Source organism: Ooceraea biroi, chromosome 8 (assembly GCF_003672135.1).
Source record: "Ooceraea biroi isolate clonal line C1 chromosome 8, Obir_v5.4, whole genome shotgun sequence".
Lineage (NCBI taxonomy): Eukaryota > Metazoa > Arthropoda > Insecta > Hymenoptera > Formicidae > Ooceraea > Ooceraea biroi.
The window spans coordinates 9722522-9743501 of NC_039513.1; the positions used below are offsets into that span (position 1 = coordinate 9722522).

A 20980-nucleotide genomic window follows, 5' to 3' on the forward strand; every position below is an offset into this window, starting at 1 on the left:
CGTGCAGTTATGTCAATCCGAACTGATCTTGGGAAATTATGCTAAGATTTTCTGATTTATGCGCGAAGAGGTAAAATATGAAGGGTAGAACAGAAAGCATTTTTACATTTACCTCGGAGCACCAGTCATAATGGAATATCTGCAACTCGCGTATGAATAAACACTGACAGACGACAAAATTCAAGCGGACGGCAGAGAAAGACGAGGGGTGGGCTTCGAGCAAACTTGTACGCACAAGAATTTCGCTTTAATTTCGTGTCGTGGAAACGAAGGAATTGTAATTAGCTCGGAATAAAAAAACCTCTTTTATATTAAATATAGTTTATTTTAAATTAATTTTAAATATAGTCCTAAAAATTGTGCATCTATATATCCTTCTTTTAGATAAATATATTATCATAAAGTTATTTCTGTTTTTTTTTGTATGTATAATGCTACATTACTCGTTACAATAATTTCCAACGTAACTACATCGGAAATAAAAGTAAATCGTATAACGGAGAAAAGAAAGCATTCCGGCCGCGGCATCTCTCTCGCTCGGGTTCCTTTTCTCCTTTGAGTCTTCATAAAATTAATAATCCCGCATTTCTAAAATGTGGCCGCGCGCAACTCGGCGTAAAGGGAAATTCCCCGAAGACGCTCGCGAAGTCTCCATCCACGATAGTCAAGTGGTACGTTTATCGAGGAAGCTTAATAAAAAGCATTACACACCGCCTCGTCCCTCGAGCGTTTTATATTATCGCGGCCAGCGAAGGGAAACGAAGAGAACGGAGATAGACAGATAAATGCACGAAGAACGAAGGAGAAGGGCACAATCTTGCTGAGGCAGAAATCGAGCCGAGTATAGAAGGCAAATTGATTCGCTCGGGGAAGAGATACAGAGAGAAAATTAATAAAATGTCGCGTAATCGTCGGAGAAGCGAGGTCTCGCGATAGCTGCATTTGCTCATAATCTATAAGCGATGGATAAAGTGTTGGACACGGTGGAAACGAGGGAGAAGAATGTTTATGCACAGATCGTGGTTATATTCTTCATCGTCGTCGTCGTCGTCATTATTGCCGAGCCTTCCGCGAGTTTTCCGTCTTTTTCTTCGTGCTTCCTTTTCCGCGCGATCCATTTTCAATTCAATACATTCGATGCATTCGCAAGGTTCGCTTTCTCCTCACTTTCCAGCGTCTTCCTTCGTCTTCCTGTACTCGTGTACTCGCCCTTTCACATCGGACCGATATTACTTAAAGCCTCATCGTTTCTCTTCGTCATGGCCGGAAAGAAGAAAGACGGTATTGAAACGCGAATGATAGCTTTTTTATATAGAAAAGCTCGGGGCATGTAGCTTGATCGTGATCCGGACGAATCTCAAAATTTGTTATTATTTATTATTATATTACATACAAAGAGAGCACCGCGAAGAATGATGCATGTCTTCATGTATACTCATCACTGTGCACTTAACGTGATGCAATTTTCGTAAAATTTCATTATCTTTGCGCAAATAAAAGCACGGAGAAAATAACATGATCCCTCAATAAATATTATATGTTGTGCTCTGTAATATATAAACTGTAACGCTTCAAAAAGCTTGATATCGAGAAACAATTTTAAATAAATAGCGCCCGCATGTTGATATTTTCTTTTACGTTCGCGAACTTGTTATAAATCTTTAGCTTTTTCTGTTGAACGATAAGATCGAGAGCGCATTATTATCGATGGGATAGTGTCCGCGATATTTAATTTAGCTTGCGATCGCGGAGTCATCCATTATGTGTTAGATTATTTGAACGTGCGTTTTCTGCGGTACACTCTAGCAAATAAACTGGAATTGGCAAAAGAGGACAGAGAGAAGCATCAATTTAATTCGCCGTGTCTCAGGAAAATTACAGAAATAAGTCGTGATAACGTGATGAGACAAAATGAATATTCGTTATGCAGTGAAACGAGTCAAATCAAATGATATCAACATTAAAAAATTTATTGTGGAGACTACGTGAAATTTAAAACGAAAATTACCGTAAAATTCAAAAGGCAACTTGTACATATTTGTTCATTATACACTCCGAATGTCGCTGTAACAAACACGTCATAAAATATGCGCCATTATGTCACTCTTCCGTAAAATGAGTTAGCGCGGGGAATTATTATAATGTCACACAAGTTGCACTATTTCAAATTTGCTTCATCTAAACACACTCGTCGACACATTTTCCATTTAGACCATACACTTACACTAATTACGGCGCATACATAGCGCGGACAAATTAATTAATTGTAAACTGAAACACTAAGCAAACAATGGTATTACTTTATGTGTGGTGTTTGTATTTACTTCAACAAACTGTCCTTTGTATCCACACTATGTGATCTGCAGCTGATATAATCTTTCAATTAACGAGAAAGCAATTTGTTAATGCAGGTTGAACGCATGGCTGCAATTCGCGACATAACGCATAAACAACATGCGTGACGTCTACGTTGCGTATCCATAAACAAATTATTTTGACGGATTGGATTAAATCCGCGCGATTAAAATAAATATTTGAAAAACCCACGTAATAAGCGCAAGTGCTTTTATCGAATATGAAGCAGTATGTTTAGCGGCTCATTGTTCGCCAATTAATTTATGCATACATAAATTATTTACACGTGTGTTTAAGCTCATTAGGATGTAAAAGCATCGAATACTCTTCCTACCTGTGCAGTGACACAGATTTATTCGCGCATTACAGATCAAAAATATTTGTCGAATGAGCCGCGAGTAGAAAATATTGGTAACGCGGCGAGATTCGATATTGATAAAATGTTGGAGGAAATCAAATTTCTTGTCAGCAAATCCACACAAAAGCGTAAATAAGAAAAATTCATTTTGCCGTACAAAAAGCACAAATCAGACTGCGCGCGATTATCATCGCGCGGGACTTTCCAAATTGCTGCTTTAGATTTTCCGATGAGCGTTATTTTTACTTGCCCGCGTCTGGTCAGTGAGACCGAAATTCAATTCCGGATTGTCAAATGTTCACGGCGGACAAGCAGCTTGCAAGAACATACCATGCAAGATTTGCTATCATCAAATTCGTCTACTATCTGCGAACGTCAACGAATCCAAGATTATTTCTCCTGATAATAATGCTCCGATAATCATCAAATTAGTACCGAGCGAAAAGTGTTGCGAGGAACCTCGAAAAGAAACGAAATGCAGTTGCGGAGGAGAGAAACAAGAGAGATGACTCGAGGGGAAAAATGTACGTAGTTTGTTGGTGAAAATCGAGTTAGTCGGGATGAACGATCATTCATTCGCATTTCCATCAGAGTCGTCATTTCGCGCAGCGGCCGCGCACCTGCACAAGTACGGGCTGCGCATGCGACCGTACAAACGAACGAACGAACGAACGAACGAACGAACGAATGAACGAACCAACGAATCAACGGACGAACGAACGAGCGAACGTGCGAGCAGACGCAAGTGCGAATAATATCGTGGGCGGACTGACCGACCCGGATTTAACGGCGTTAACTCCATTTCCAGCGCTAATGACGCATAGAGCCGCGCAATTGGGTTTCCGTGCGAATGGGACGAAATCCTCCGCGCGGGATCCGCTGAATCCAGGATCAACCCTTATGTTGGCGAGCTCACATGGTCGGCCGCGCGATCACGTTGCTCGCGTCGCCGATTAAGCGCTGCGATTTTCGACACAATGATCTATTCAGGCACCTAACGACGCGCGTGCGATGCTCACTCGTCGTCGATCGCGCGAGGATCGCGCACAATGATCGATTTGCAGCGGCGAAATGAGGCGCCGTCGCCGCGTCGAGTCGTCGATCGCGTCGATCGAAACTGAGGGACAGCACGGAAATTGCGGTTGAAGTAATATCAGTCAGTGCAGTTTTGTAACTGCGATCAGGATGACATTCACGCCAGTCGAGAGGAATTCGCGTGACAACTCCGCCGCGCGACACCGATCTCACAGATCGCAGCGTGTCACAAGTCGCGGTTTCCTATTGTGCGTGTTATTCGCGAGCGATTTGCGCCGCCGTGTTTTTCGTTTCGCACGACAACGACATGGGGAATTGAACGAAACAAAGCCCCATCGCAAAACTGCACACGCGTTCACGCGCGCGTACACCCGACGTATCGATAATTATCGAGCAGACGGTTACACTGTTATGGTCGGTCGTTGCATTTTACAAAGCCAGGCATGTACTCCGGTGTATATTTTTTTTGCTTTCCCCTCTTCCTCCCCCTCCCGATTCTGCCGTATAAAACGCAAATGAGAGCATTCTTTGGCAGCGAGCTGGCTGGCGCGCATCGCTCGTTGGCGCGGATGTTTCGCGTTGTTTGCCGTTTTATCGTGACATTTCGAAAGCGTTTCGGATTTCATGGACTATCCGGGAAATGTTTTCCAGCGACCATTTGTAACTCGTTGCCGCGCACTCCGCGCAACACGCTGTATTTAATTATGATCGAGGGTGCCACACTTTTCAAGCGTGTGCGGAGGCGAGCGTGGATTTCAAGTCTATTAAATATCGCGATCTGTTACGCGATGCCATCAACATTACATCACATCGCCGTAACGATGGTTATTTCTATATTCGCTAAAGTTAATCCATCGATCATCCTAATCAAGCATCGCGACGGCCATCGCGCTCGACTATTCGCTCGACAGACGCACCTACTTCTCGCTCCGGCAATCTCGCGATTTCTCTCTCAAAATCAGATTTCGAGTCTCGAGTTTTTAATATGTCGCGCAGAAAGCGCAGCAACACGCTGCGGGCAATCGCGGAAAACCTCGAAACGAGAAACGGCACAGTGGTAATCGTACGGGCGTACCGCCAACGGTAGGCAGAACCCCATTACAAGGGAGCCGGCTACATTTATGGGGTCGTACATCACCGCGGAAGGCAGCCGGAGCAACTTTATTATTTTCCGGATACCTACATTTTATATATCGGTACCTTCAAACAACGGCACGCGATGTCTATTTTTGGTTTCGAAATCGAGAAGGACGAACATCGCAAATCTGAATCCGCATTTCCTTTCTTGCTATGAGAAACATGACGCACTGATTCTCTTTCCTCCATACAAATTGCGCAATCACAATTTAAAATTGCGACGTCAATTCGTTATTGCGGAATTTTTATTTATGATTGGATATATATATTCCCCTCGCCAGAGCTCCTCCATCGAGATCGAATTAAATCGACAATCCCGGTACAAACACGTTTCGCCACGACCGAAATTCTATAATCCCCACGTCGTGACATATGGCACCCAGGCTCCCCTTCTCGTGTCCTCTGCTTCCCGAGAGCTAGCTCCCCGAATCTCGATCCGGACGGGCGCCTCGCCTTTTGTGATCCCGGATTATCCGGCAGTCATTCGGCGAGCCTGGCCACGAGCTTTCTAACATTTTGCCGTCGAGGAACCGCGACACTCGCGCTCGATGTCGGCTATAAAGCCGTTATTGGATCGAATACTCGCGCTCCGCCATAAACATCCATCTACCAACGTATTACGCGTATCAGCGTACACGTACGTGTAACCGCGTTTGTGTGCCTGCGTGTGTACAGAGGTCCTGCGGCAATGGGCTGTCCCGGCGGATCGAAGAGGGTCGCCTTCGCGCGAAAATCGACCCTTCGAAGCCATCCTTTTGCCCTCTTCCCTTCCGCGTCGTTCGACTTCGCTAGCGGAGCTCCGCCGAAATTTATTCGCATCCGGTGAATAAGTCCGTCCAAGTTCGCGAATTCCCGTGGGTGCTTTCTTAGCGGTACGTCTCGCATTTTGCAAGTCTCAGGGTGGTCCTTTGGGAAGTTCGATAATCGCGCGGTATTCGGCGGTCATGGAGATTACTATCATCCAGAGTTTCTTTCTCCCTATTGCCTTTTCGCAAAAACTATGCAAGCGCAAGAGAAAAAACGTAGATGTACAAAGTAGGGTGTATCATGAGCAATTCTCGAAAAGATCGTGTCTCTTTTCCATGCTCTTCTGACATCAAGTCCAACAAAATTTTCATTTAAATTCCATTATACGTAATTGCGGGACATTGTATAATATAATAATATTGAAGCTCGAATTTTCAGAGAAAATTTAAAAAAGATTTAAGCCGATTGGACTTTGCGACTTGCTAGCCGAGGGATACCATAGTAATGTCACGATACCTCGCAGAAGTAGATATTTTGTCATTGGGTTGTTATTAGAGCAGATAAAGCGGAACTTCGTTACCATTGATGGAGTTTAACCGTTATAAGTCATCCGTTAAGTTTCTAGTGAGTCTCGATGCAGAGAGGATGATAAGACAGGGAAATGCGGGGGTTGAAAATGACTGAGAAAGAGAGAGAAAGGGAGACATACTCCAGAGGGGAGGGAACGGAATAAGGAGAGTTATTTCTGATTTAAATAAACTCCGCTACGTTCCCGGAATCTCGTCTTCCAACGCCAACGATTCGAACGAAGACTCGTGCCGAGCCCGGAGCTGCTCTGGTTGCCCGGTTGCTCCGGGCACGAGGGGTGCGGGCGTGCGGGATGGAGAACATGAATGTAATTTATCTCCGCTATAAGGGACGCGAAACGGGTTTTCCTACGGCCGGAGCGAGAAGAAACTACGTTTGAACTCGTCCGCTGTCTTCCTCCATCTCCTCGCGGCTGCTTAAGGAAGAAGCGAGAGGAGGCGAGACGAACGGAGAGGACTGGGAGCAACTCGGGGCCACGGGGGTGGTTGTTAAGGGAGGTACGGCGCTCCGGTGAATCAAAGAAATATTATATCATTAATACAGACCCCAGGGTGCAATGGGGACGCTGGGTGTCTGCGTGGAGCGCACCACCCTCTCTTAGCCTCCTTCTGTCGATTTTCCAACCACCCAAGCGAGGCCACCCCGGCCCTCCGCTCCGCGAAAGCACCCTGTCTCCTTCTTTCGCCTCCATCCAACTTTCTCTCTGTCCCTCCTCACCCTCTCGCGCCCATACTACTGTACCCTCGAGCCTTTCAGCCACCGGGGCACCTCAGGAATATATATCTTGATAATTTGACGCGCCTTATATACCGGGCGTAACTATTGTTTACGACTTATAGGTTCGTTGAGATCGCGAGTGTGTGACTAAGTAAAGAATGCACGACTGCCAGAACGGGCGCGGCTTGCGCGCGTGCGTGAAATTTTTACGATTATTTCGACGGGGCTGCCATCGTGTAGCGCGACCGATTTTTATGGGTCCCATAAAAATATGCGTCCTGCGTATATCAATATCTCCTGGCTGGAACTCGTTAACCTCCTCGTATATTCCCCTTGCGCATATCGCGGCGATATGTTTTTGCCTTTTTTTACATAAATCAAGCGTTCTGCAATTAAGCTAAAATTTAAAAACCTTTTTCCGTCTCTTATCAGCAAGCATGGTTGTTTTTATGTTTCCTCATTTGAATAAAGATCCCGCTTTTAAAAAATATCTTTTTGGTCGATCATCAGTGTAGAAAGTTCAACGAGGCTAATTACGCAGTGTGGAATTAATAATACTCTTCTAAGATGCTTGCTTTTTCAAGATTATCTATATTGCAAGATTGATGTGAGAAACCTCCGGTAAATGATGCTAAAACTACAAAGAGTCCATTTTCGAACGCTGAGGATTATTCCAAATTAACGTCTTCCATAATTAGAATAAATTATACGTCCATTACGCTCAAAAGATAGACATTTTAAAAATACATTAATAACCATTATCCCTTGTAATTACACACAGTAGAGTAATATTAATTTTACCGCCGTCGTAACACGCACGACGCGTGCGTCAGTTTTTTTTTCGGGAAATTCAATTAAAAAGCGGTCGTGTTTATAATTATTGCAGAATCGATTATATATATGAATCGTTTCTGTTTCTTCCGAATTTTACAGAACATCATAAGGGTGTGCGCAAATATTAATAGAACGTGCAGAATTGGAATAAAAAGTAAAAAAGGTCAGAGTTCATTTTAACGATGACATTGCAACTTTAATTCTGTCATTTATCGCACCCGCCGAAATATATGTTCCTTCGGTGACGATGCTACATTTTCTTGTATCGAAATTCAGGGTTATCGATACACACGGACGTCTTCGGAAGTGCTGTACTTTCTTCGCAGCGTAGATATTGAAAGCCAAACGCGAGGGATAGCGCGGGACATCCGATACCCTCTCCGTATAAAACCAACGTAAGGGATCGTCCTCTCATTCAACGATGCGTTTTTATCCCGCAAAATTGAAATCGGCGCATTGAGGGTAGCTCGAGACATGACTGGACGCCGTTATACGTGACAAAGCTTGAAAGCTCTAGCGGACACTTCCGTTGTAAAAAGGTAATCATGATGATCGTACTTTCGACGGGATAAACGACGTCGAAAAACGGTGCAGGACACTCGTCCAGGACGAGACGGATGAAAGAGCTTGGAAAAATTCAACTTGCATTATATTATACCGAAAGATCGGATTTACACGAAAGCTCCGTTCTCCATTTGTGTGATATGTGATGTTACATTTTGTTGCAATGCAAAGCTTTAATGACTTTACATTAACGTATACAGCCGAGTTTTATTCCCATTCCTTCATCCGCAAGTATCGACGCTAAAAATAATAATCCCCCATAGAAGTCGAGCAACAACAATGGGAGATGTTATATATATATATAGAGAGAGAGAATATTATATATATAAAGAATAAGAGAAAACAACATGACCCTCTCGCGATCGCGGGATCGGGCTCGCGAGAGCAATGCCGCGGCGCCGTTTATTTCCTTTTATAAAACCCGACATTTTTCCGACGAGATCGAGTGGAGCAATACCTTTTCTCTCGATTAGCTTTTCCCTTTTCCTCGAGCCCGCAGTGCGAACAAAAGCGGCGCAACGACCATGGAATAAACGTCAGTCGACGGTACACAAAATACCGTATAACAGCCGATTTTCAAGAGTAGTAAAAAAAGGATGGAACAGTGGAAGGGAGGAGAATCTTCCATTTCACAAATCTCTGCATATCGACATCCATCAACGCATCGATACGCGTATTACCCCTGTGCAGGCTTCGTTTATTCCATCTTTTATGTATTTTTTCTTTTTTTTTGTCAAACTCGTTTTGCGGCCAATCGGGTGCGTCGCGCCACTCGGGACGATCCGATTTCGTCTAAAAAGTAATAAGCGCCCTGATGGATAAGCGGATTATAACCGGTTTGAATGAAGCCCGACGAGCTCGGCGCATGCACGTGAAATCGGTTCGCGTGTGCACGACGATGTCACGATATCATAAAATTCCGGCGCGCAGGAAACTAAGCGACGACCATGACATGCGCTCGTAATGCACTCCGTATTATTTCTGGGGAACGGCGAGGTTTACTCGGGTGTAATTTACACGCGACCGTGTAATTTCTCGCAGCGGCAGACTAAGATACCGAGAGATCACCGCGACGACATTAGATAAAGCACCGGGATTGCGGAGCAGTCCCGAAACTCTCACGCCAGAAGAAAAACGTCATGAGTCCATCTTGTTTGGTAACGGTGGACTTCGCGGCATTTCACAAACCGGAAACCAAATCGCTTCGTACTTTCGTCGGTGCCCTCAGGATTCGAGGCTGACGACAATTACGATAAATCAAGCAAATTTTACGGTTACGTGACGACCGAGAAAGGAGAAAAGGAGCGCAAGGGAAGTGGGTGGTGATTCGACCTATCTACCAAATGGTAGCAAGAGTAATTCGCGCGGCATGTGGGAAGGAAGGGAAGGGAAGGGTAAATGAGAAAGTGGCGAGAGGAATGAGAGAACGATTGGGAATCATGTTGAATAAAGTAGTACCGGGAGAGAATCTTTCAAAAGAGTAAATTAAAAAATGAGAAACAATTTAAAAACTAGATAAATAATTTGTTCGATACTTGAACAATCGATATAAAATGTAACTATATTGCAGCACTATTGGAGGCAGTCCTAAATAAATGTATGTATAAATCACACGAATGCGTTATGCGTGTAGGCGTTTCTGAGAGCTTCTTCAGCATTCCGAGACATCTTCACGTCTACCTTGGAAAATATTAATCCTGTTAGCAACGTTAACTTTGTTAACGATTGTTAGAGGAGACTCGCGCCAAATTTCACGTACGTGTATGTTCTACCACTGCTTCCACACTTCGCACCCTGTTTTCGAATTTTCACGAAACTTCCGGAGACACCATTAGCTAATAACAACAGCGAGATGGGTCCTCGAGTTAGTTTCGCCCCAGGAACAACACTTCCAAACAATGTCATGGTGGTCGTAAGACTATTTGCTTATCTGCCCACCCTGTAAAAAGGGACAGCACGAAAACTTTGCCATCGGCCGAGGGGAGAAAAAGATCTTAATGGCAAGTGGATGCTTGTTTATTTGCCAGTGGCAAGGGAACAAAAGAAAGGGAAAACAGCGTGGAAAACAGCGTCGGAGAAATCGAACTATGTGTTCAGCACTATCATACTCGCTTGCGTCTCTCGGGGAGAGAGAGGAGGAAGGAAAGTGCAGCTTTCCTCACAGTACTCGGGTCTCAAAGTCCGATAATAGCCTTTGATTAATTAATCAAACCGTAGCGGTTCGACCATGTGTCGGGAACTTTCCGTATCGAAGCTTAATCTCACGCACTTAGTCGGCGGCGAGGAAATTTCGGAAAAGAATTGCATGTCTCAACTGCATGCAAATCTCACTGAACGCGCGTTCACCCGCCGTATAAATCGTGATCTTCAATATCAGTAGTCAGTTCCCGAATTACAGGTCTACAGGCCTGAACGATTCATGATGGTGAAAGAGAAGACGTAGTCGTCGAAAAATCGTGCTTCGCGGGAGTAGCGTTTCGCTCCCTCCGTTTGTGCCAACCTTCGGTCGCGGCGGCGAATGGGGGTGAAGGGAAGAGGGAGAAATGACAGAACCCGAGGATATTAGAGGGCGAATTCGGTGACAGGCAGGGAGGAGGGCGAGAGGAAGGAACTTATATGATACAGAGCGGTACGATCAGCTTTCCTCGACTTCTATGACTCTGTCGACGGCAAAGAGGAATGTTGCGAGAGCTGGGGAGAGGCGGGCAGAGGGAGGGATGAGACGCGCGGCGGGAAAAGTGGCGCAGAGATGAGGGTGAAAGGGTCACCACCCGGGGGGGTTCCCACCAAAGGCTCTTCTGCGGCTTCGATTCCCATTGGCTCGCTGGCGACGGGCATTTCCCTCATCCCTCTTCGTTTCGGAGGTATTCACCACCCTCGTCGTACCTGTCCTCCCTCTCGCGCACCAGAATTCCAACCCTCGGCTCCCCTTTCTCGCTCTCCCGGCGCGGAACTTGCCGCGGGAAAGTTTTTCATCCGGACTCTTGCCTCGTTCACTTCCGAGGTTTCTCCCCGCTCTTCTCGCCCCGTGGTGCTACTTAGATCACTTGGCGAAACCACCTCTTTGTGCGTGCCGATGATATGTTCGGCCCCGTTTTTCTCCGGAAATGGGAAGCAACTTTTATGGAATGTTTTTATCAGAGACGTGGCGCACGCGGAAGTTTCCTTTTTCCTTGCATTCGCCGACGATCACTTTTACGTGCGATTTTCGCGCACATATTGGATTCGGGCTGTTCTTTCCTTAACTTTGACTTTAGTGATGTATATTCTATGAGATAATACGGTTTTATAATTCATTTTCAATTCTTTCGAATTCTTTCTCGTGAACATTGCGATAGTTTCAATAAAATATCACAAATCATATTTATAAGTCGCATTACTCTAATTATTTCATTTTTACTTTAGAGAATATAATATCAATTAAAATTTTAATAGAATGATAATCTAATTTATATTTCTGACACGCATGCGATGGTCATTTCATAATTCAGTGCTTTTTTAACATGTAATATAGGAATTCATTCTTCGATCTCGATTGGAAATTTATTCATTAAAATCCTTTTCCGCAACATTTCCATTAATTATCGAAACCACTTTCATAATGTAGTACGTTCATTACATATATTTCCAGATTTCTTTCTTTTACACACAGTAGTAGAAACGTGCAATTTCGCTCATCCTCTTAGCATATACTTTTGATAAGACAAAAAATGCTGTACATGCAAAACGCTATTCTACCGTTATAAAAATCGCGGATAAATTTTAAGAAAAACGATTTTATACGTGCGGTAAGAATGCAATCGACGAATAAAGTCCAAGATCGCCCATAAAAGACATATTAAAAAAAACGCAAAATGACATATTTCTTTCCATCATAACCACGAATAGAAGACTTGCGGAGATAGCAGGCTTGAGTAAAATGGTGATTAGACGCAACCGCAGGCGAATCTGAAGACTAAACGATTAAAAACTTGGTCCGTAAAACGAGGGTTGCCTCGGGTTGCCGAGGACCGGTCACATTTGTAAAGCGCTCGCCCGGAATTCGAGGACGTCATCATTAGCAAACGAGAACGAACCCCAAAGTCGGGAGCTGCTCACGTGGGGTTGATCGAAAAAGCAGGACCCCTCTACGACGCAAAGCACTTGAACGATCCCTCAAACGAGAGCGGATTGAATGGCTTCTTAGGTTGAGCAAATGCACAGAAGATTTTCGAGAATTAGAAGAGCCTATTTCTTGTAATGGGAACTTATTGTATGATGTTGTCCTCTATCATCTGAACGTTATCGCGCTGATATCGAACCGCCGAGAATCAAGCTTTCTGAAGGGCGGCGTATAAATTAACGCACATTAAAAAATTCCGAGATATTCGGTACTTAAAACATTTTAAAGCGGCATAATAAAGCAAGCGTATCTGTTAGCGGTGTTAGTCAGCAGAAAATATTTTTCCCCGCTGGGCAAACACCACCAGAGGGTAACGATATAGAAAAATATATCGTATTCTAAAGCGGTTTAATAACGCCGGGACGCAACTGTACTTCGACGAATTTCGCACGCGCGGGTTCTCAAATTTGCCGTGTTTAATGCGGGCGGCTTAACGCACAGCAGACCAACGTAGCCACGAAAAGCGGGTCGTTTATTTCCTCTCGATCAGCTGCAGCTTTCCCATCACCTGTGTATACGCGTATCTATATATGTGTATGTAAAAAGAGAGAGAGGGAGACACGCGCAAGAGTCCGCTAATGAATCGAAAATTTTAACTCGCCGAACGCGAGCGCAATTACCCGACCGGTGCATCTGTAATCCGTCGGCTATTCAGACGTTTCTCGTTATTATCACCGTGCAGGTCAAACATGCATGTGCATGAGTGTGCGGAGAGGATATTTATTCGGTGCGCTCTCTAATACGGAAAATTTGCACCGCGAAGAAAGTTCGGCGCGCAGGTACAGCGGCAAATCGTTATACGGAATAATTAATAATTAATAATTAGCGAGAACGATTTGCATTTTTATCGCGCGAATGCGTTCCCTGGATAATTCACCGAATAATCGTGTGGTCTCGTATTCGCGATATCTCCATTATTTCTGGTGTTATTTCTATCTCTAGTCGAGCGCAGAAAAAAGCGGACTGATGCATAAAACGCGGTTTCACGCTGCGCTCGTCCGACAGGACCGGTTCCGACGTCTTTGCAGCTACGGGAGAAGAATAAACGACGCGAGGAGGGGAACAGGAGGAGAACGGGAAAAAGAGAGAAATCTCGCGTAAAAATCGGAATATAAAGATCACGCGGAAAAGAGAGGAAGACGTCAGATAAATGAAGCCGCGGAGTAGTAAAGGGGCCGCGCGCATTTATCATCCACGTGTAAAGACGCGTAATCTGATGGGAGTATCTCGCTCGCGAAGCGGAATCGCTGAATCGCGAACGCCGCGGAATAACGTCTCGGGTTGCGAGAGAGCTTCTCAAGAGTTGGAATCGCGTTCGTTCGGCTTAATCCACGGGAGATCCTTCCGCTGGGCCGTCGACCAGGCGCGAAACGAAGCGCAGCATCCCGGCGTAAGCGTCGATGCGAGTGCACGCTGATGAGTGCGCACTCCTCGTCTGTCCCGCGCGTCCGACGACGCAATCGAGTGCACTTTCGCGTGTGCACATGCACGCGCGTTTCCGTTTTGAGACCGACGCGCGGAAAATCGTTGACGAGGGCGCACGCTCGTTTATGCATATGCATAAGCGCGAGTTAAAAATCAATCTTCGTCCCCGTCGTTTTTCCTTACCTCGCTCTGAATTCTCACCTCTCCCGCTTTTTCCTTTTTGTACTTATACGTCTTCCGTATCACGAGTCGCATCATGCGCCGCAAATATTGTATTATTGTACGACCGCAGATCGTTTCTCATATTTTCGTTTCTCTCGCCAACTCACCCCGTGTCTCGACCGTTCCCTTTCGTTGCTTTGTACACGCCAATTCGCAGCGCAGAAAAAAATGTTGCATCTCTCTCTCTCTCTCTCTCTTTCTCGCTCTTCTTTCCTGCTTTTACGAGATTCGTTCGGACGTAGAATGAAGGAGAGCGGAGAACTAACGCGAACAATGGGAGGTCATTATTGATGGGACGAAGCAGCCCGGTAGCGGAGCGTTTGATCCCGAATGCAGGTTGCACTAATGGTGCTAATGATCACCGTATCCACCACCATGTCAGTACAATAAAGCAGCTCGGTTCTGGCTCGTTTTTCCTCTCTTTGCAATGCGGAAAATGTGGCGAATACTGTGGAGAGCAAAGAATGACGTGTGCGCCACCCTCCTGCGATATCCTCGTTCACTGACAAACAAAGCGTGTAAAATCGCATTACAGGGCGGAGAGCGCTTTAAGCGATGCAGTGTTATCAGATAATACGATTTATGACGTCCAATAGCCGTAACAAAACGATCGCATTACACCCGTGCATACGCGTAAAATATCCTCGACGTTGCATAATCATCGTATTGATCTGATTTCTGGGCGATAATGGATTCACGGATCTTCCAATTGCAAAACGAGAGAAAGTGCGCGAGAGCAAATTATTTATTGCCCGTTCCTAGATCTCCTTCATCAAATTTACATCGATTTTAATTTTCGTAACGTGCTCTCAAGTCCCAGCGTGTACATATTTCATGTTTCGATCAGCACGAATGCTCATTGTCGGAACTCGAAAGAAAGGACGAAAGGGTAAGCTGAGAGCAGTGTGAGAACGCGAGGCTCGATGGAAATCGGGATCGCTGGAAATAGCCGGCTAACATGGGTTAATCGGATCCCATCCTGTTTGCGATTGGATTAAAGTAACTCGCTTAAGACCGGGGCCGGGTATAACCCCGGCATTGATCCTGTCGCTTAACTGAGTTACCTTCCACGACGTCGGGACGACGAATTTGCTGCTCGCCCAACCGAGAACGGCACGCCGAGCGTCGATCGGTCGCTCGCGCGCAGATTCATTTCGTGAAAATATCGCCGATATGTTTCAAAATCTGACATTCTTGATATTGGTGATAATGTCTTCAACGGTACGTACGATATTATTAGAAAAACTAGTAATCCCTGTGCGGAACCTATGTTACGTATTAACGACGCGGAACCAAGACTGCGAGAGCTTCCGGAAAACTTTGGTTTCGTAAACAAGTTTCCGCAAACTTTATTCGCGACGCTACGTGACACTATCGAATTCGGATAACCGCATTATTACGACTAACGCAAAAAAGCCGATTTCAGCGACGCCGAGCGCAGCTTCCACCGGGTTTAACTCCCGCGGAAACATCCACGAACGGTCCGCGCCGAGATCGGGAGAAGTCAATCTCGACGGACTAACTTTTCAATTTTCCCTCCCAACTTTGCGAGGGTGTAGACTCGTTGTATGCGTGTATGTGTGAGTATACGTGCCTGATCGTGCGAGAGGAGCAGAAAGAGGGAGAGAGAGAGAGAAAGAGAGGAAGAACGGGGGAGGGCGTCGCTCAATTTCCTCGCTGACGAGCCAGGCGACTACCTGTAGACGGCTCGATTTATCACAGCCTATAATTGAACGGAAGCAATTTATTAATCGGCCTTGCGCGTCCAAGCGAATCGATCGTATCGCGCTGGACAGAGCGAGGATGCTTCTTTTTGTTTTAGATGCTGAGTTATTTCGACGTGCATTCGGGTGGATCTCGAAAAATTTCTGCAAAATCTCGTATAGTAGAATAGTAGTTTGACTCTCCCGAAGCATAAAATAAATATTAAAAGTAACTAAAAATATACGATCACAGAAGAATTTTTAATTAGTCAAATAAATTCTGGTTCTCAAAGCAATTTCGTTTTAGCTTCCCTTTTTTCAGAGAGATCATTAATTTCATTCTCATCTTGAGTAATTAATTTCCCTAAGTCTCCGAGGTGCTTCTTCATGCAACACGTAGCCAACAAACTTCCAGTTTGAAAATTCGAAACGGAAGTTTCAGTCGTATCCCACTGGATACATCGCGTCATATTTTCACGCCGTTTTTATTTCGCTTCACTATTTACCACGACAACATAGTTACGACGAGTATTTTTCAACGTCGACTGGTGATATTTTTGCCACGCGCTCCAGACGTGAGAGGAGGTGACGATGTATATCGGGTGTCTCGTGCGATAATTGTTCAAACAAGCATCCCCGCATCGCGCACAATTTAGATTAACAAACAATTTGCGGACCATTAAGAACTTCCTAATTAATAGTAAAATGCATTACCAGATCACTTTTAACACATACACAGTAGCACACAATTAACTTTTCGTAATTGATCCAATTCATAGCATCGTGCGAGATTCACATAAAATGTTCTATATCGCGTACCACTGTACAATTCAATTACAACCGAGCTGCTCTCATTCGTAGAACGTAGATCAGATCAACGGCGGATTGTCGGCGGCTGTATCGCGCGAATTTCCGCCGACAGTGGAGTAAAGGCGCACATGCGACTTCGTTAAGTGTCGCGTTTCTGTCCCCTTTTTTTACGTCGTTTACGGGCATAAAAAGAACGCGCGAGTGCTCTCGCCGCAATTCCGTCACGGCGAGCGGAGCCGTCTCGCGAGGCGTCTGAAGCGAACCGGGAACCCAACCCTTCCTCCCAACCCCACAAAACGGCAGGGAAACGTGTTTTCAGGGAGCTGGTCGTAAAAGTCTTTAACCCGTTTCGCAGACGTGACCACTCTCTCTAAACGTGTACCGCTCCGACCATACACATTTTCGCAACGACGGCCGGGGTTATCCGAACGTCCGAGTTTCACGACCCGTCCGAATCGCCCGTCCGAATTCGCGAGTAGACGCGGCCTAAAGGACCTCTCTTCTCAAAGACCGACGAAAAATTCGTGTAGCGCTCCAGCTAGTACCGTTCGCCAAGAGCGGTATACCGCTTCGTCGAGAAAGGTTTTTAAGAGGGACCCAAGTCGGTGTACGATCGGTGTACGGTGTTGATCGCAAACGAAATAGATGGCTGTAAAAAAAATAGGAAGGAAAAGCGAACTGAAGGAATAAACATCAGGAATGAAAACGGAAGTGACACGGACGAGCACAACTTTCTTACTAAAACTGCGTCGTCGTCATTAAGCGCGCGGAAAACATCGCGCACGGAAACTTCTCGCGGATAATTCCAGACTGTGGTATCCGTGTGCTGCACCGCACGATCGTAATTGAAAACCGTGATTAACGACATTCTTTTATCGTCTTTTTGCGTACGCGCGTTTTTGCTTGTAATTAAAATTCGTCAACGTCGTATCATCGTACGCGGAGCACCTGCAACGCTACCGCATCATTATTCTCATAATGGACAATTAAGACGACATCGTGGGACGGCCCGTAAAGAAACTCTGCATCATATGTTCTCTTGCAAATTGCAGCTTGAAGCATATATAAAAAAAAAGAGAAAAAATACAGGCGAGAGCGGTTAGTTCCGTCACGCTGTTGCAGTCGCTGTCGACGCGCTTGCGGCCGACCAGGACCGACCTTTTCCCCTGAGCCGAGGCTCGACGTATGTGCCTCCTTTTCCTCCCTCCCAATCCCGCCACCGACCCTCGTACCGGTCGTCGTAAACTTTAAAGGATGCCGCACACGTACGCGGGATGAATTTCTATCTTCTCCGCAATGCTCGGAGAGAGACGAGGACCGAGATGTATTAACGAGAAAACGAGATTAACGTTTCGCGCAAATTGGATGTTCGGAGGAAAAATGGCAATCGCGCGGCCGCGAATTAAAATGCACGATTGCTAACGAAATCACGGGATTAAACGGGGAGTTCGATCGCGACCGCGGAAGATATTCGGCCAATTATTTCGGGACGTAAATCCGCGGGAGCGTAATACGACGGGAGCATCCCACATAATCCGCGTAAGTGGATATAATAAATTAATACATTGCGCAATAAAAATCGTGGTTGAATAAATTCACCGATTCCTGCGTGATCGTTAAAAGCTCCACGTTTAAAATTAACAATTGTTTTAAAATGCATTAGCCATCGAATGTCGCTTAGGAAGATCGTGCATAATTAACGTACAGCTTTAGTGAAACAATATCAAAGTATATTGTTAAGGTAGAAAGGAGAAATTCCCGCATAAATTAGGATCGAATGAATAAATGAATCTGCGAATGATACGCCGAAATGTGTCAGTGAGGATGTTGCAAGACGCAAATAATTTCCCGCGATAGCGGAAGAGGCGGAAATCGCTGTCACTACTGCGTGTTCTGTACTCGACACGAGCTGAGCCTTTTTTCTTTCCGCCCTCTTGCCTGCGAGCCTTATGATACCGTGCCGTTACACTTCAGTTTCTTCTCTTAGCCCGTAAAATTCCGCGAGACGTACATATACTTGCGAAACAGGGACAAGCCGCATCCTCGAGTTTTCCCGCGAGACGTTTTTCTCATATCGCTCGTTCTCAAAAGGATAGGGAACGAAATTCAACGAGAATTATGTTTCATGTATAAACAAATTATCGTACATTATGTATAAGCGAATAACAGCTTTCGTTCGAATATATTTCAGATATCTTACTCTCGCAGAATGCGCGACGTTATCTGTAGTATGATCGATTCGCATTATAAATTTTTAATCTACCGTTTTCTTTTCATGCGCGAGCGTTCCGATTACATCTGCCCGATATAAAGTTCACGTCAAGAAAACTTTCATCGCTTCTATTTGAAAAGTTCATACGCTTCCTTTGTCTGTGCGACCGTCTCCCAGGATTTCCCAGAGTCCATTCTTAGATAGTGGATTTTCCACGCGCGCATACGTATTTAAACATACATGGCGCAATGGAGGAAATTATTATAATATTTATTATCAAAACGACGATTTATCACGAACAAAAAAGCGTATCAGAATGTCGTTGGCAAGCGCTGAAAGTGGGTCGAGTTTCGAGGAGACGGCAGGCTCCGTATTTAGATGAACGAGTGCGTTGCACGCGATGCCAACGAGCAAATCAATAGCTCAGCCCCGCGAACGACCACGCACCCCATGCATCCGTACGTTTGCATAATAGAAATTTCATTTCAATCTAAATTCACGTGCCGCGACCGGCGCCTTCTTGCGAAGTATCGACACAACCCAGAAGCATGTGTTACGGACGAAGCACGAAGGCTCGCATATGCATTTTCTCGCTAACGAGACAAAATTTTATCGTTTGCGATAAGCAAGTTAGTTTGCAAGTTGGTTAACGTACGCGGAAAAATACACCGCAAAGCCAGCAAGTTTAACAAACCTTCAAGCTGACGTTCAACACAGAAATTCTCGGCCAATCATTTCCCACGCGTTACCAGATGTCTTTCTCCCATTCGACAATTTTTTTTCCGCGAAGACAAAGAATCGTTGTGACTAATCGACGAGCGAGAGAGAATTGTTAATTGGACTCGCGCAATGTGAGAAAAAAGGAAAAATTCATCGCGGAAACGGAAAGCTCGGAGAAACGAACGCGACACAATAATTAGGGACGGGTATGCGCACAAAGCAAAACCGAAGCGACCGACCTCTTTCCTTTTTTTTTACCCTTCCTTCCGTTACGTGATCTCCGCTTCCGCCGGCAATGGGCAACGACTGCTACTAGCGAGATCTAACTTTAATTGAATTTAAATTGAATTTAAAATATTAATATCGTCGCCAGTTATTACGTTAGCCCGCCCGCGGTGTTATCGTGCTCGCGGCATTCCGCCCTTTGCCACTATTTCCTATCCTCCCTTCACATTACCTCCACCACGTAGCTCGCGAGTGCGCGCGATACTTCCTTTTTGCTTCTTTTTTCCTGCAATCCTTTTAACAGCGCGTCACTCGTCAGTCGAATTAATTAGCCAAAGTCAAAAATTGAAAAGTCGCGTTAATCATATGGGAATGCCATTGGGGGAGTTTCCCTTCGCATTTCCTCTGTCGTTACCTTCTCTTCTTAATTAAATTACGTACGAGAGATTGCGGCCGGTGTCCCTGAAAGCGGTTCCGCGGAGCCACGCGGAATATTTTCCTCGCGCAGGCAACGAGATTCAGGATGAAAGGTAAACAGATACCCGGCAAAGAGTCGAGAGTTAACGTCGACGGCAGATGCGGAATATAAAAAATGTCGGATACCGCTGAAATATTATAATATAAATATAAACGGCAAGATAATATTTTATCTTGCCGTTCATCCGCGTTGAATAACGCTTCTTCCAAGTACCGACGTTTAGAAATATTTAGTGACTGTATAGCGATAAGATCACGATCTTATATTCAATACTACTAAATTATACGTGACAGCGTGTCAACGGTGTTCCTTTCGAAATATTCTTGACAATGTGCACGATATCTATGGACAACTGATGCATCCAATTCAACGCACGAAAAACAAAACTCTAGAAGGTTCCGGTATAACAAACGCGCCAACGTGCTCCTATTTGGATACCATAGCCAGGGTCGTTGCTTTTGTAGATTGAATACTGGCGCAAAAGTCGGAGAGGCCGAGCGGACATCGGGGCGGCGAGCGCTTCCGTTTCGTCGACAGCAGAGCCCAAGGATTAAACAAAACGCAGCAAAAATACGTTTCTAATGCCGGGAACGGTTGATCGATAGCCGCTTTCTTTTTCTTTCCCCGAGGGCCGCGCCCTACATCGGATATCCGATGCGGAGGCGCGGCCGTCGTCGCGTGGCTCGTC

The 20980-nt window shown here is 45.3% G+C and overlaps 1 protein-coding gene across 24 annotated transcripts in view; it reads right to left on the reverse strand.

Moving 5' to 3' along the window:
- LOC105275603 (polypyrimidine tract-binding protein 1) overlaps nucleotides 1-20980 on the reverse strand; it is a 350912-nt gene that overhangs the window by 58298 nt on the left and 271634 nt on the right. The window lies entirely within an intron of this gene.